Source organism: Arachis ipaensis, chromosome B10 (genome assembly GCF_059453495.1).
Source record: "Arachis ipaensis isolate K30076 ecotype BB chromosome B10, ASM5945349v1, whole genome shotgun sequence".
Taxonomy (NCBI): Eukaryota; Viridiplantae; Streptophyta; class Magnoliopsida; order Fabales; family Fabaceae; genus Arachis; species Arachis ipaensis.
This window is the reverse complement of record NC_142435.1, coordinates 140,569,718-140,586,363: the sequence shown is the minus strand read 5'-3', so window position 1 is coordinate 140,586,363 and position 16,646 is coordinate 140,569,718. Positions and strand designations below refer to the sequence as shown.

General features: G+C 41.5%; 1 pseudogene; it reads left to right on the top strand.

Moving 5' to 3' along the window:
• The first annotated feature begins 2,763 nt into the window (after positions 1-2,763).
• On the top strand, positions 2,764-4,542 carry LOC148581918 (uncharacterized; annotated as a pseudogene).
• Positions 4,543-16,646: the final 12,104 nt, after the last annotated feature.

The window sequence follows — 16,646 nt, the reverse complement described above, 5'->3', positions numbered from 1 at the left end:
AAGCATGAGCAGTGCAAAAGATGAGTAAAAATGAAAATTGGATACTCGATGCCTTCAAGATAAAAGAAATTGACCAATGTTTTCTTCCCCTTCTTGAAACACATTTACTCCTGTTAGACAAAATATAATTTTTATAAGAAAATTATAAAAATAAATAATTAGTTGTTTGATAATATTCTTATATATAATATTTATATCTATTTTAAATTAAATTAGATCATTTGATAGTTGGTTATTTATTTAAATTTTGAAATTAGCAGCAAGCAAGAAGTGCAGGAATAGCTATAAGAAATTCAAATTTCCTGCAAGTGGTGTACAAAGAGTAACTGCCCATTGAGATTAGACTAGTCTATAAATAGAGCTTTAGGAACACGTTGTAATCAGTTCAGTTCTTCTTGGAAAACATTTAGGACCCAAAAACGCTCTCAGCCCCTTGACATCACAGAGTAAAATTGGGAATCTTAAGTAATTCCTCTGAACTCAAACACTTGTATTTTGCTTCCTTTCAGTTTTTATTAATAAAATTTCTTTACTTTTACGTCTTTTTCTCTTTTACGTTCATGTTTCTTCTTTCATTTTCTTTTTAATTTCCTGTTTGTTTTAATTTCTGCATTTTACTTTGCCTCCGGCACCTTGTATGTTTTCCTTTTTATCTTTAATTTTACTTTCGAAACTACAATTGAGACTTTGAGACACCCACAAAAGGAGTCGTTTCCGCTCTTTGAATTAAGATTGTGAAACAAAACTCGAAAATTGTTGATTTATTTGTTGTTAATAATGGAACAAAAATTTGAGTAAAACAAATTGGCACGCCCGGTGGGACATTGTCAATAGATTGTAGTTTGTCAAAAGAAAAATAAAGAGTTTTGAATTTGCATGTGGTTGCGTAGTGGTAAATTCGTGCGTCCAGAGCCAAGGAAATCAGCGTCAGTTGACATGTCAAATACTTCTGCAGCATCTTCTTCTACTTCTAGTGATGAGATTAGAGGAAATGAATCTGGGAATTCTCCTGTGATTTCAAATGCAGAGCCTACCTTGATGTCAGTGAGGCATGATGGCGTTGGCCATGCCCATACAGGGTTAAATGCAACTCACATAAATACCATGGGGTGGCCGCCATATGGCTTGCCACCGGGGTATGTCCCCTCCATGGTGACACAAGGATTGCCTGTGCCTCTCTACTCAACTTTTCAAAATCCTCTTTATCAAAATCCATATGGCATGTCAAATGTACCTGTTTCTGGGGTGTCAGGTTCACACGTATCACAACAAAATTTTTTACATGCTATTAATACAGGAAATAACGGTGCATCTAATTCTACTACGTCCACTGTCACTAGGGTAGAAAATTCTAAACCTGTATTTCCTGACATGTCAAGAGCAATGCCTGTTAATCAACCTAGTCAAACTGTGGGATCTTTAGCAAATATTAGGCAGCAGATGGATGAAAGCCACCATGATCTAGTAAACATGTTAACTCATCAAATGGTGACAGTTTTAAATCCTCTTCTAGAAAACACAAACACTAGAATTGAACAATTAAATAGGCAAGTCAATAGGATTGCTACTGTGGTGAATTTAGAAGAAAATGATAACTTGGGTTTAAGATTTGATAATGTCAATCAGAACGGTGGAGCAATTCCTAATTATGATATTCATATGCCTAGACAGGGTCAAAATGCTGATGATATGTTAGAAAGACTTAGACAAAATAACTTAGGGGGGCATTATAATCTAGCAAGAAATGTTGAACAAGTTTTAAACCGTTTGGGATTTAATGTTGGTTGCTTGAATAGGCCATATTTTGTGTCTGCTTTTCCTGAGTGTGTCCAACAAGCAGAGCTCCCAAGGGGTTGAAAAATTCCAAAATCCCTTACAAAATTTTCTGGAGAAGAAAATGAATCTACAGTAGAGCATATTGCTCGATATACGGTTGAAATTGGGGAAGCAGCTTCTAATGAATATCTCAAGATGAGATACTTTCCTTCTTCTTTAACAAAAAATGCATTTACATGGTTCTCTAACTTGAGACCAAATTCTATTCATTCTTGGGCGCAGTTAGAGAGAAATTTTCATGATCAGTTTTTCCGAGGTGAATTGAAAGTTAGTCTTACGGATTTATTCTCTGTCAAACGTGCAGAAGGAGAATCCATTGATACCTATTTGGCGCGGTTTAGAAACATGAGGAATAAATGTTTTACTCCGATTCCAGAATCTGAAGTTGTCAAAATAGCTACTAATGGGCTAGAATTCGGAGTTAGGAAGAAACTTGTTAATCAACATACTTTAGATCTTTCCCAATTAGCTGAGAGAGTAAGACAGATAGAACAAATTAAGAAAGAAAAAGAAAATTTTAAAAGGGATTCAAAAAAGGTTGCATATGTTGATTATTTTTCCGATAGTAGTGATTCAGATGAAAAAGAGATTTATATTGCCGAATTACGTGGGGGTCCTCCTTATGTATGCAAATCTTTGAAGCCCGTTAAAGGAAAGGAAAAAGTTTCTTCTTATTCTAAAGTTGAAAATAAGACTTATTCTTTTGATATTTCTAAGGCAGATCAAATATTTGAAGTTTTATTAAAAGATAAGCAGCTTATTTTACCTGAAGGAAAAAAGATGCCTACAACTGATGAAATAAAGAATAAGAAATTTTGTAAGTTTCATCAAGTATTTTCGCATACCACTAACAATTGCGTCCGTTTCAGGGATTTGATACAAAAAGCAATTGAGGAGGGAAGACTGAAGTTTGAGGATAAAACTACTATGAAGGTGGACACTGAACCATTTGCTGCCGACTCAAATTATGTTGAGCCATTCGATTTGTCAATCAACATGATAGAAGTTGATGCCACGATGGTTAGTACTAAAAATGAAAATAAAGACCTGAGAGTCTTTGAGCAAGATAAGAAGCCAGTTTATCCTCGTCCTGGTGAGGATTTGTTAGATTTTTTGGTGAGAATTAAAGAATCTGACAGCACCATTGCCATGTGCCCAAAGTGCAATGCTGTTTTTCACAAGGAAGCTGCAAAAGAGTTTGAAAAGTACAAAGTTGAAGAGAAAGAAAAGGCTGAGTTGAGAAAGAAGATTGCTGAAAAAGAAAATGAAACTAACGAGCTAAAGCGGAAGATAGCTGAGGAAAAACAAAAGTTAGGCGGTCAAACTCCTTTGAACAAGTGCGTCAACAACATTGGAGTACAACCCGTCAACCAGAAGATGAAGACTATGGTCATGATTGGTGGAAAACCTGATGGATTTTCTCAAAAGACAAGAGTTCCTTCCACCAAAATTTCAAACAATAAATAGGTCCAGAATGTGAGAAATGTGCAGAATCAACCTACTGCTTTTGCAAGAGGAAAAAACAAATGGGTGAAGCCTAGACCTTTTAAGCCCAGGTACTATGAGTCTCGGTTATGGAACATGAATCATGCACAAGACAGAGGTAGTATATATATTCCAAAAAATGCGCCTGTTCCCTCAAAGCCAATTTATTCTTGTTATAATCCTAACATGCAGCAGGTTCCTAATTATTCTCCTTGGTCAAACTGTCAAAATATTCCAAAATATTCTCCTTTTACAACTTTTGAGCAGAAAGAGAATATACCTGAGTATGTTCCTTTGGATCCATACAAGGGACACGGAGTAGATTTTCCTCCTTTGCCAACCATGGCCAAGTCTGTAGAAACAGGCAATTCTTCTAATCACCCTAAGTGCAATAAAAATGTCAAGAACAATCTTGCTGGGAAGAGGGTAATGGTTGAAAACAAGGGAGAAAAGGATGAAGATTTAATTACTGATAATTTTGACACTGATTTTGATGATAGCTTAGAAGCAATATTTGGTGTTAAGCAACCTATAGCTGTGGTGTCAATACTGCCTGAGGAGTATAGTCAAGTCCAGGAAGTAGAGTCATTAGAAGATGATTGTTATGATGTCTTCCCTGGAAGCGAATGCTTATTGCTAGATGACAATATGTGTGGTGGAGGATTATTTGAGAAGCCTACTGAAGATGATAAGGAACACTTGCGTCCACTGCATATCAAGGCTCGTGTTGACGGAAGGATAGTCAATAAGATTTTGGTTGACGGGGGAGCTGCTGTTAATCTCATGCCTGAAAGAATGATGGGAAGGCTTGGAAAGACTGAAAAGGATCTGATTAAAAGTAGCATTGGGGTGACAGATTTTAATGGAAAGACTTCTTCTGTTAGAGGTGTGGTTCTGCTGTCAATTGAGGTTGGTTCTGTCAATAGGCTAACTCTATTTGTTGTGGTTCCTTCAAAGGCTGGTTTTAACTTGCTTTTGGGACGTGATTGGATTCATAGAATGGGTGCTATTCCATCCACTTTACATCAAAAATTGATTTTCTGGAATGAAGATGGAGGAGTGGAGGAAGTTCTTGCTGACAATAGTACCTGTTACTATGATGAGATGCATGTGAAGTTCAGGATGTATAATCCTGGAGTCAAGCCGCTGACAGTTGACACCAATGCATTTAATCCTGAAAGTATTGAGATGTGTAAAATAGATATGAATGATTTTATTTAAAAAAAAATGCATCAAGTTTAAGATCTTGGACAAAAATAATCTCTCATTAACATTTGGGTATGTACTTCATAAATACAAAAGTCTAATTGACTTAGAAATTCTGTTGAGTCTCTTAGTGCTTGGAGTCAAAACTATTAGAATGTTAGTGTGGAGATTTTATAGGATTAGAAATTTTATCAAATTTAATTGACACCTGGAGTTTAACATATGAAAGAAACGACTTCACGAAGTTAAGATTTTGTTACTTCTGAAGTTAGAAAAATTGTGTCAATTAAAACAATGAAAGTGTGTGTCAAAAAAAAAAAACTCTTAATTGAAATATTAAAGGTCAAAACAAAGGTCAATTGATATACATTTAATGTGCCGAAATTAGAACAGATATTATTTGACACACTTAAAAATTTCATACAAAAGAATAGACCCCATTGACAGTTCAACTATTAATGTAAAAATTTTTTAGACTTAGAAATTCTGTTAAGTCTATTACTAGTAGGCATTTAATCTGTCAAGCGGATGTGTCTAAAATGTCAATTGACTCTCAATATCAAAAATAAAAAAAATGTCAATAAACAACTAAGTTTTCTCACTTTTAATCATTGCATATCTTCAAGTGAGAAATCTTGGGGGCATCTTGTTAGACAAAATATAATTTTTATAAGAAAATTATAAAAATAAATAATTAGTTGTTTGGTAATATTCCTATATATAATATTTATATTTATTTTAAATTAAATTAGATCATTTGATAGTTGGTTATTTATTTAAATTTTGAAATTAACATCAAGCAAGAAGTGCGGGAACAGCTACAAGAAATTCAAATTTCCTGCAAGTGGTGTACAAAGAGTAACTGCTCATTGAGATTAGACTAGTCTATAAATAGAGCTTTAGGAACACGTTGTAATCAGTTCAGTTCTTCTTGGAAAACACTTAGAGACCCAAAAACGCTCTCAGCCCCTTAGCATCACAGAGTAAAATTGGGAATCTTAAGTAATTCCTCTGAACTCAAACACTTGTATTTTGCTTCCTTTCAGTTTTTATTAATAAAATTTCTTTACTTTTACGTCTTTTTCTCTTTTACGTTCATGTTTCTTCTTTCATCTTCTTTTTAATTTTCTGTTTGTTTTAATTTCTGCATTTTACTTTGCCTCCGGCACCTTGTATGTTTTCCTTTTTATCTTTAATTTTGCTTTCGAAACTACAATTGAGACTTTGAGACACCCACAAAAGGAGTCGTTTCCGCTCCTTGAATTAAGATTGTGAAACAAAACTCGAAAATTGTTGATTTATTTGTTGTTAACAATGGAACAAAAATTTGAGTAAAACAACTCCATATGCGGACTTTGATGCAGTTGGAGTGTGTATAGAGCTAAATCTTTTAAGAATGTTAATAGCAGTATCACTCTGGGGCGATAAATTTGAACTTTCTAAAGCATATATGAACCCATCCAGCGAAAATTTTCTTTCCCCTAAGCTAGCTGAACTATGCACCGGACTTGAACCATCTGCGAAAGAGAAAATAATGTCACAAATTGATGACCGAGACAGTCATAACTCATAACACATAATCATAGAGTCCGAAAAGTTTTAAAGCAAATAAACACGGCTTAATTAGCTAATATATAAAACTCAAGTTTTAAAAAATACCTGTCCAAATTGTGAACCCAGAGTTCAGATAGTAAAGCTCATTCAGAAAACTCTGAAAGCTTCAGAATTTTTAAAGTACAAGAAGAAAGTTAATAAAGAACTGAGCATTACCACTCAGGAAGTCTTTTTTGTCTTGAAGGATTGGTCTTTGCCAGTCTTCAATCTGAGCCTCCCATTGCCGGTGCCCTATGTCACCAATTCATAGAAGCTTTAGTAAGTTATTCATGAAATCTATTAGGCTATTAGCAATTATACCTATGGTGCATGCTTTGGGAAATCATCTAAATTTTGACATCAAAGAAAGAACAGAAAAGAAAAGAGAAAATTTTATCCATAGTCTGGCTCTTCTAAAATATATCTATGGATATAATTCTCAATAAGATTGCAATGTAGACACATGCTGCACATCAACAAAAAAAGGGGGATGGGGTGGGGATAAGAAGAACAAAAAAGCAACAAAAGCTGAAAAAACAGCATTACAATCTGCATCATGATATCTTCATTCAATCAACTCAGCCATTCTGATATGATGAGATGTACCATGAGATAAATTACAAAGTAACAACCCCTATTTTTGAAAAATATTAGAATCCTAAACATACTAAAATAAAGATGAAAAATGGCGTAATGTAAGAAAATATAAAAACCAATCCTAAAAGATTGCCCTAAGATATTACAAGATATATCATTTTTAAGAGTTCAAAAGGGGTGATTGTTTAGGCTTCCAATATTCTGAAACAGTGATGCTTGATAGGACTTGAAGTCTTCAACATTGTAATTGTCATAATTGACAAGAAATTATTTATGATACCCAAATAAAAGAAAATCCAAGTGCTTGTCTTATATAATGCTTAGAAGCTAGAACAGAATAATTAGCTTTATCCAGGAGAAGAAAACATGATGGAACCAATAACTTGATATAACAAAACAATGAATAAATATTTTTCAAGTTTCAATGAAATATTGTGAAAAATTATAAGTTGTCTCTTAACCTGTTTAATTTCATTTCACATATCCTTAGCCGAGATACCCTTGCGAGCACCAGAAATAACAAACAGAGGACATACCGATATATGAACATCCTCTGTCTCCTCTGCTGCAATTGCAAATGTGACAGAAGACCGCTCATTGGTAGTCCTATAGTATCATCTAAATTAATTGATAAATTCCAAAATTATTTATCATTCAAAAGTACAGTAAGGGTTAAGGCTTTACTTGTGATGGAGAAGAATAACATGCACTTTGTCATTCACCCTAGCATGACGTAATATGTATCTTGAATGTGAACAAAGTCAAGATACAATTTTCTTACATCTTTGAATTAAAATGATCGCCAGTAAACTCAGAAAGTCCTCCAACAGAATTCTGAATGCATACATCAATTGTTTGCATTAAGCACCCCAACAGAAAGGGCCAAGAATAGGATAAAAACATTAAAACACCAACAGTGTAATAGTAAATAGTCAACAAAAAAGTTTCACTTACAGTCCATGTGAAAAGCAAGGTGACAACTGCTGTTGTTTTTACAAAATTATTTAACTGCATAAATAACATTCGTTGCTTATTAGGAGCAACATATGTATCAAATTCTAAGTAAAAAAGAAATTGAAGTGACTCTTGCCTACCACAAAAGTAAAAACTGATGATGTAATGCAGCAACAAAATAGTTTCAAGTGTAAATTAAATTAAACTCTCGTAGCTAAATTAGTTTATTGGAATCATAACAAGAATAATGCACTAAAACTAAAGCGCCAAGTCGAAGAATAAAGGTTCTACCATGAAACAAAGAGGTGAAGCAAGGAGTTGAGAAAAATACCTATGGCAAACGTTCTCCAAGGAAAAATGGCATAAAAAGATTAATGGGAATTCAAAAGAGAAAGAATGGCTTGAACACTACTCAAGCACGAGAACAAAAAATAGATAAAATAAGACAATAATGTAGGACAAGTAAAAAACTGGCATATTTAATGAACAATTTCAATAAAGAATTCAATGATATTGACGATGAATATGAAAATAACTGATCTCTTCAAGGAGTAGATAAACTCTGAATAAGATTCAAACAAGTATTGTGAATCATATTTACTGTGATCAAATAAAACAACTTACATAGAAATTTATTCAATAATTTTATATAGAAAGTGTACACACTATATAACATAGAAAGATATCATGGAAAATATATAACTTAAATTGAAGTATATCCTATGAATTGTGGAATGAAAATAATTTTCTTCTATGAACAACAGATCATTTTATTACATCTTGTCTTCATTTTCTTATTTAAGGTTATCATGGTAAATATGATTTTCACTATAAATAAGAACAACAAAAATGTTGTTACAAAAGTCACTTATTCTCGTTCATACAAAAAAGGCAATAATAACATTAATAAAACAAAATTTTATTACTGACATCATATAAATACAACACAGCAAGTTAATTCGAGTAATTGTGTAAATACTTAATAAGTTAATTAGTATCAAATACTTTGTCTATAATCTAACTAGTGTCAAGCTCTTCTTATACTAACTCTCAACTTCAATGACAACCAAATAAAATATAAAAAAGAAGTAATCAATAATAAAAGTATAAAATTACATAAAAATATTTTATAACTAATTTTTATGGATGAAATACTTTTAAAATTTTTCTACATTTGTTTAATTAATATATTTGAAACTTGTACGAGATGTCTCAGGTACGGTTTGAAGGGTGGATCGGGAACCCGCGGACAGAGCTGGAGCCGGGTCGCTTTGACTGGAGCAATGGGGGGAGGTACCTGCAAAGACACTCCGACGCTCAAGTCAGAATGGATCTAAGAGGTATAAGATGTGAGGAATGAATGAATACCTGGGGGGACCTGGGTCCTCTTATTTATAGGTGACGGTGAATATCTTATCTTATCTTTTATTTGGTTAGGATAAGAGAGATATTTGGGTTAGAGGCTTTGAAGGGCCGGTGTTTGGGCCTCCGTGTCAAAGCGGGTTGTCCTCGGGTAACCGGGTATGCGGGGGTCCGAGGGTCGGATCCGTAACAGTTGCCCCCGCAGCGGGAGAGCGAGCGAGGTCGGTCTGTCGCTGGGAGACGTTTGTTATGGGCTTGATTTCGGGTGCCCGTCTGGTTTCGTTGAGATGAGGTCGGTGCCTCGGTCTCCGTGTTGTGGAAGATTCGTCTGACCGTTTAGGTCTGACGTGACTCTTCCGTATCAGTCGCGTCTGTTGCGTTCTTCGAGGCGTTACCTTTTTTCGAGGGGGTATTTATTGCAGGTTGTGCTTTTTCTTTTTTGCCCTTGTGTTTGCTTTGTTTTCTAAGGGTTTTTTCGTCGTTGTACTTCTTTCAAAAACCGTTTTGGTTTTCCTCCTTTAGTTCCCTCGTTCTGCTTTTACTTCTCTTATTGCTTCTCTTTTCTAGTTGCAGCGTTTCCCATTCTTCATTTTCGCTTTCTTTGGTTTTGGTTGGTCTTCTTCTGCGGCGTCTTTCCTTGGGGTTGTCTTCCTTCGATTTATCAGGTTTAGCATTTCTTCTTGTTTTTTGCTTTCTTCTGCTTTATTTTCTGCAGCATTTTGTTTTTGTTTTTGCTAAGTGTAGCTATTTTAGAGTAGTTTTGTGGTGTTTGTATGGTGGTTTAGATAGTTCTGTTGGGTTCCTAGAGTAGGGTTGGGGCGAGTGCCATCGTATAATTGGTGGTGTGCGGTGGCGGTATTTTTGGTTTTTTACCCGCCGTCGTTTTCTGCCGTAAGGTTTGGCTGACGGTGGTGCTCGTCGATATTTTAGGTATGGCTCGCCGACGGATGGAGGGTGTGAGGGCTCCGGTGGCCCCGGCGGGGGGTGTCCCTGGCCTTTTTTCCTGGGTCACCAGTGATGTTTGGGGGACGCCGTCGCGGATGACGGAGGCGGACCTCCAACGGCTCCGTGATGAAGGGGCTGTTTGTGGGGGTGGCGATGCCGAACGCAACTACGAGCTTGCCCTCTCTGGGGTTGACGAGAGGGTTTGCTATACCAACCTCGACTCCCCGTCAGTGCCGGATTGGATGTGGGTGTATGAGGCGATGTTCACCCGGCTTGGTGTTCGGCTTCCCTTTTCTCCTTTTGTTCAGCAATTGTTAAATCGGTGTTCCGTGGCGCCGTCCCAGCTACATCCGAACAGCTGGGCGGCAATACGATCTTTTGAGCTCGTTTGTGATTATTTAGAGTTGCCTGCCTCAGTAAACGTTTTTCTTTTCCTTTTCTTGTGCACTCTTCCGACTAAGGAGGGGAAGCATAAAAAGGGGTATGTGTCTTTCCGAGCTCAGCCCCATCGTCGGATCTTCGGTTTGTATGAAGACTCCTTCCACGGTTTTAAGAGTGGTTATTTTAAGGTTCGTCCCGCGGGGGGACATCACCCCTTTTGGTTGACGCTGGAGGGTGAGCGTCGGTTCCCCACTTACTGGAACTTTAAGGCTGGTCCGTCTGTGTTTACTCGTGTTTCGAAGGAGTTCTTGTCTTCGGAGGAGCGGGATATCGCTCTTGTTTTGTGGCAGTTATTTGGGGAGCGTCCTCTTAATCCTCGGGACGTGATGGGCGATCCGGTTGCTTGCCGGTCGTACGTTGGTGTGTGTCGCGTGTGCTTGCTCTTTATTTTTTTTTTTTATGTTTTGTTTCCCGTTTTCGTAACTTGGATTTTTTGTCTCTTGTTTCCTTTGCAGTTGAGATGGCTGGTGGTTTGACATCCTTGGCGCGTCTGAAGGCGGCGATGGCCCAGGAGGAGGGGTCGTCGTCCCCGGCTACTCCTGTTTCTAATCCTACCGTGGAATCTCAGCCAGTTTCTCAGGAGGTGATTTCCTCGGGTGCACGGGCTGATGCTCAAGTTTCCCCTGGCCCTGCAAACTCTCCTGAAGTCGTCGTGGTGACGGCTGCTGAGGCTTCTCGGAAGAGGAAAAGGCCTGAGGACCCGAGCAGTGAAACTTTTGAGGATGAGGGTCTTGTGCCCAGTGTGATGGATCGACGTTTCGATGCCCCGGGTTTTATTGATCAGCACTTGATGCCTGGAACGGAGCCGTTTTTTGATGGCTGCGACGTTTCGTTCCAGGCCAAGTCGGTGTATCGTGCTCTCCTCCGATCTGCCGTTGTTGTTCGGAAGGCTGAGCCTGTGATGGCTCAGGTCGGTTTGCTGGACAAGAAGCTTCGTCATTCTCATGCTGAGGTAGCCAAGTTAAAGGGGGAACTTGAGGCTGCCGAGGCTGCGAGGGAGAGGGCTGTGAAGTCTTCTGAGGAGGCTGGGTCAGAGATCCTTCGACTTGCCGAGGTTGAAACTTCGCTTCTCTCTCAGTTGGCAGAGGAGCGGCAGCGGGCTTCCGATGTAGGTTCTCAGGCTGCCATGCTTCTTGCCGAGTCGGAGGCTCTAAAGGCCGAGGTTGCTGCCTTGAGGAGGGAGAAGACGGAGTTGCTAGCTGATGCGAAGGACGCAATTGCGGCTACCGAGGAAACGATGAGGGCTCAAGCTTCAGTGCTGGCTCCTGGTGTGGATGTGTCCGTGATGGGGGCCTTCAAGACAGTTCGTGATGGCCAGATCGTTGACCTCGAGTAGTTTTTACTTTTTATCTCTTTGGATTTTTTCTTGTGCTTTTGGATATTTTTGGATGGCCGGGGGCCGTGTATTTTGATTTTGGAACACTTTATTCTCGTTTTAGTGGTACTTGTCGGCCGTTCGGGCCTTTTGTATGTTCCGTTTTGTTGTTTTTGGGCCGTCCGGGCCAATTATGCATTCCGTTTTAGACTATTTCGTGTGTATTTCGTTTGTTTCCCCGGACCGTCGTTTGGTCGGGTTCTTTTGTGGATATCCGCGTTTTTGGGCCTGGGGGGTGATCAGTCCCCCAGTTGCGGCCGTGTCTTTGTTCCGTTTTTGGGATACTAAAGAAAATAGAAATAGTCGTTCTAATGGAATTTTTATTGATGGTCGGGCCTCGTTAAAACCCTCTGTTGGTGGCGGGAAAGAGTACCCGAGTTTAAAACTTAGATGGGAAATAAAATCTTAGAATTTGTAAACTGGTAGGAGAAATACGAAAACAGAAATGAGGACGAGGATGCGTCCTTTGTAGGTTGGTCTAGGCGTAGTATCGTCGCAAGTTGGCGGCGTTCCACGTTCTTGGGACTTCGTCGCCGTTGAGCCGTTCGAGTTTGTACGCTCCTTTTCCGATTACAGCCTTGACTCTATATGGTCCTTCCCAGTTGGGGGTGAGCTTCCCTTCTCCTGGGGTCGGGGGACCGATATCGTTTCGTCGTAAGACGAGGTCGTCGGCCGCGAATTCTCGTCGGATGACTCCGTGGTTGTATCTCAGGCTGATTCTTTGCTTGAGGGCTAGCTCCCTGAGATGAGTTATGCTTCTGGTTTCGTCAATGAGGTCTCGTTCTGCTTCTTCGTCATTACCTCCTACCGTTTTCCTGGGGCTTGGGTCTCCGATTTCTACCGGGATGACCGCCTCGATGCCGTATGTTAGTCGGAAAGGTGTTTCTCCTGTTGTCGTTTGGGGTGTGGTTCGGTATGACCATAGGACCGACCCGAGTTCGTCGGCCCATAGCCCTTTGGCTTCGTCGAGCCGCTTTTTAAGTCCTTTGACGATTATTTTGTTTGCGGATTCCACCTGTCCGTTTGTCTGGGGATGTTCTACCGAGCTGAAACGGTGGGATACGCGCAGCCCCTCTAAAAATTCTCTGAATTTTTTGTCGGTGAATTGGGTTCCGTTGTCCGAGATGACGATCTCGGTGATCCCGAATCGGGTGACGATCTGACGCCAGAGGAATTTTCGGCATTGGGTTGCCGTTATGGTGGACAGAGGTTCGGCTTCGATCCATTTAGTGTAGTAGTCTACGGCGACGATGAGGTATCTGAGTTGGCCAGGTGCCGTAGGGAAGGGTCCGACGAGGTCGATGCCCCAAGTGCCGAATGGCCGCTCTGCCGATATGGTGCTGAGCTGGTGCGGTGCGGCTTGGTGGATATTGGCGTGTCTTTGGCATTTGTCGCAGTTTTTGACTATTTGCATGGAATCTCGGATGACCGTGGGCCAGAAGTAGCCTGCTCTGATGATTTTTTGGGCTAAGGTCTTGCCTCCGACGTGGTGACCGCAGCAGCCTTCGTGGATTTCTCGGAGTATGTACTCCGTGTTCTCGGGTTCGATGCATTTGAGCAGGGGTTGCGAGAATCCGCGTCTGTATAGCTGTCCTGCGACAATGGTATAGTTGGCGGCTTCCCTCTTTATTCGCTTTTCCTCTTTGGGATCTGGTGGTAGTGTTCCATCGAGGAGGTATTGCAGGATCGGGTAGGTCCAAGATCCCTGGTTTGAAATTGTTAGGTGAGCATTGGTTGTTGTTGACACGGAGGGTGTCTTAACGACTTCCTGGATTAACGATTTGTTACCGTGTCCGGGTTTGGTACTGGCCAGTTTGGAGAGTAGATCTGCTCTGGCATTTCGTTCCCTAGGGACGTGCCGTATGGTGACGTGTTCGAATCCTTCTCTTAGTTTGTTTACCCTAGCGAGGTATTGTTGGAGTAGGGGGTCTCGTGTCTGGTAGTCTCCGTTAATCTGGGAACTGACTACTTGTGAATCGGTATTTACTTCTAGGACCTTTGCTCCGACTTCCTGGGCTAAGGATAGGCCTGCCAAGAGGGCCTCGTATTCTGCTTGGTTGTTCGATACTGGAAATTCGTATCGTACTGACTGTTCGATCGTGATTCCGTCTTGATTTTCGAGTATGACTCCGGCGCCTCCGTAGGTGGAGTTTGATGAGCCGTCGACATGTAGTTTCCATGATTCGGGGGTGAGCTTTCCCGGGGTCATCTCGGCGATGAAGTCGGCCATAGCTTGTGCTTTGATCGCATTCCGGGGTTCGAATTTGATCTGGAATTGAGATAGTTCAATGGACCACGCTAGCATTCTTCCAGCTAGGTCGGGTTTTTGTAACACCTGTTTGACCGCTTGGTCGGTTCGAACCGTCACGGGATGAGCTTGGAAGTATTGTCGTAGGCGTCGGGAGGCCGTAAGGAGTGTGAAAGCTAGCTTTTCTAAGCGTGAGTAGAGGGCTTCTGCGTCCTGTAGGACTTTGCTTATGAAGTATATGGGTTTTTGTTCCTTTTTCTCGTTTTCACGGACGAGTGCTGCTGCGAGTGCCTCTTCCGTTATGGAGAGGTATAGGTAAAGTGTTTCCCCCGTCTGGGGTTTGGCGAGGATTGGTGGTTCCGCTAGGACCTTTTTGAAGTGTTGAAATGCTTCTTCACATTCCGTCTCCCACTTGAAGGGGGCTTCTTTTTTCATTAGTTTGAAGAAGGGGGTCGCTTTTTGGGCCGAAGCCCCGAGAAATCGTGACAACGCCGTTAGTCGGCCGGTAAGCCTTTGGGTGTCTTTGAGGTTTTTGGGGCTCGTCATCTCGAGGATGGCGCGACATTTTTCTGGGTTTGCTTCAACTCCGCGTTGTGTAATCATGAAGCCGAGAAACTTTCCTGCCTCCATTCCGAAGGCGCATTTTGCCGGGTTGAGTCGCATCTGGTGCTTTCGTAGGGTGTTCATTATGACTTTGAGGTCGTCGGTTAGTTGTTCGCCGGATTCGGTCTTGGCGAGCATGTCGTCTATGTAGACTTCTAATTTGTTACCGGATAAGTCTCGGAATATCTTGTTAACTAGTCTTTGATAGGTTGCTCCAGCGTTTTTTAGGCCGAAGGGCATTACTGTGTAACAGTACGTCCCGTCTGGGGTGATGAACGCTGTTTTCTCTTCGTCTGGTCGGTGCATCGGAATCTGGTTGTATCCGGAGTATGCGTCCATGAAGCTGAGGTATCGGTGACCGGATGCAGCGTCTACCAATCCGTTGATGTTTGGTAGGGGGAAGGCGTCTTTCGGGCAAGCTTTGTTGAGGTCCGTGTAGTCGACGCACATTCGCCACTTCCCATTAGATTTTTTCACCAGTACGACGTTGGCTAGCCAAGTCGTGTAGGGGAGTTCTCGGATGAAGTTGGCCTCGAGTAGGGCTTTAACTTGTTTTTTGACCTCGGTGGCTCGGTCCGGTGACATTTTTCTTCTCCTTTGTGCTATTGGTTTAGCTTTGGGATCCACGGCTAGACGGTGAGACATTAGGTCGGGGCTTATTCCCGGCATGTCGGCCGGTGTGAATGCAAACAGGTCCCTATTTTGTTTCAGGAGTTGAGAGAGCTCCTCTTTGAGGTCGTATGGGAGGTTCCTGTTAATGAAGGTGTACTCATCCTTGGTTGGCCCTATTTGTAATTTTTCCATATCCCCTTCTGGTTCCGGCCTGGGTTGGCCGTCTTGTCGGGCATCCAGATCGGCTAGGAATACACCGGCCGCATCTCGTGATTTCTTCCTTAGGGCTAGGCTGGTGTTGTCGCATTCGGCTGCGACTTCTCGGTCTCCGTGAATGGTGCCGACGGAGCCATCGTCGGTTCTGAATTTCATAAGGAGGTATTTGGTAAAGATAACTGCGGAGAAATCGTTGATTGTTTTCCTTCCGAGAATCACGTTATAGGCTGTGGAGTCTTTTAGGACTACGAATTCAGATAGAATTGTCTTCTTTTGGCTGCTCGTTCCTATGGTGATGGGAAGTGTGATTGAGCCGTCTGGTTTGAGGAAGTTGTCTCCGAGTCCCGTGACGCCGTGGCGGTGTGTTTGGAGGTTGTCGTTGCGGAGTCCGAGTTTATCGAAGGCTCCCCGAAAAAGGATGTTTGAGTCTGCCCCGGTGTCTACCAGTATTCTTCGTACGAGTCCTGTTCCGATTCTAGCTGAGATGACGAAAGGAGCGTCCTCGGCTGAGGTGCCGTGTTGGCAGTCCTCTGGTAAGAACGTTATCGTATTGTCGTCCGCGGAGGTTGGGACTTGGTTCCTTACCGCCATTATCTTGAGGTCTTTCTTCATTGTTAGTTTTGACTTGCTTGATATGTCTTTGCCTATGATGACGTTTACTATGATGGTTGGATCTTCCTCTGGGTTTTCCCTCGGGGGTTGCTTTTGGGTTCTCGGGTTACGTCCTTCCCTCTCCGACGATCTGTCTCTCTCCGCGCGTCTCGGTTCTCTGATGATTTTGGCGAATTCTGGGAGTTTGCCGTCTCGTATGGCTTGTTCAATGGCGTCTTTAAGGTCGAAACAATCTTGTGTTCTGTGACCGTAACCTCGGTGGTATTCGCAGTAAAGGGTCTTGTTGCCTCCTGTCCTTTCTTTGAGTTGTCGTGCTTTCGGAATGATGCCTCGATCTGCTATTTGGTGGTATACCTCGGTAATTGGTGCTGTCAGGGGCGTGTAGTTTGAGAATTTGCCTATTCTCGGTGGTCGGCTGGTCGGCCTGGGGTGGTCCCGTTGATTCTCTTTGAGTGTGGGGTTTTGGTGAGAAGCCGAGTTGCCGCGCTGGGCGTTGCCGTGCTGCCGTTTGTTGGCGGCAACGACCTGGCTGACTTCTTCGTCGTTGATGTAATCTTTGGC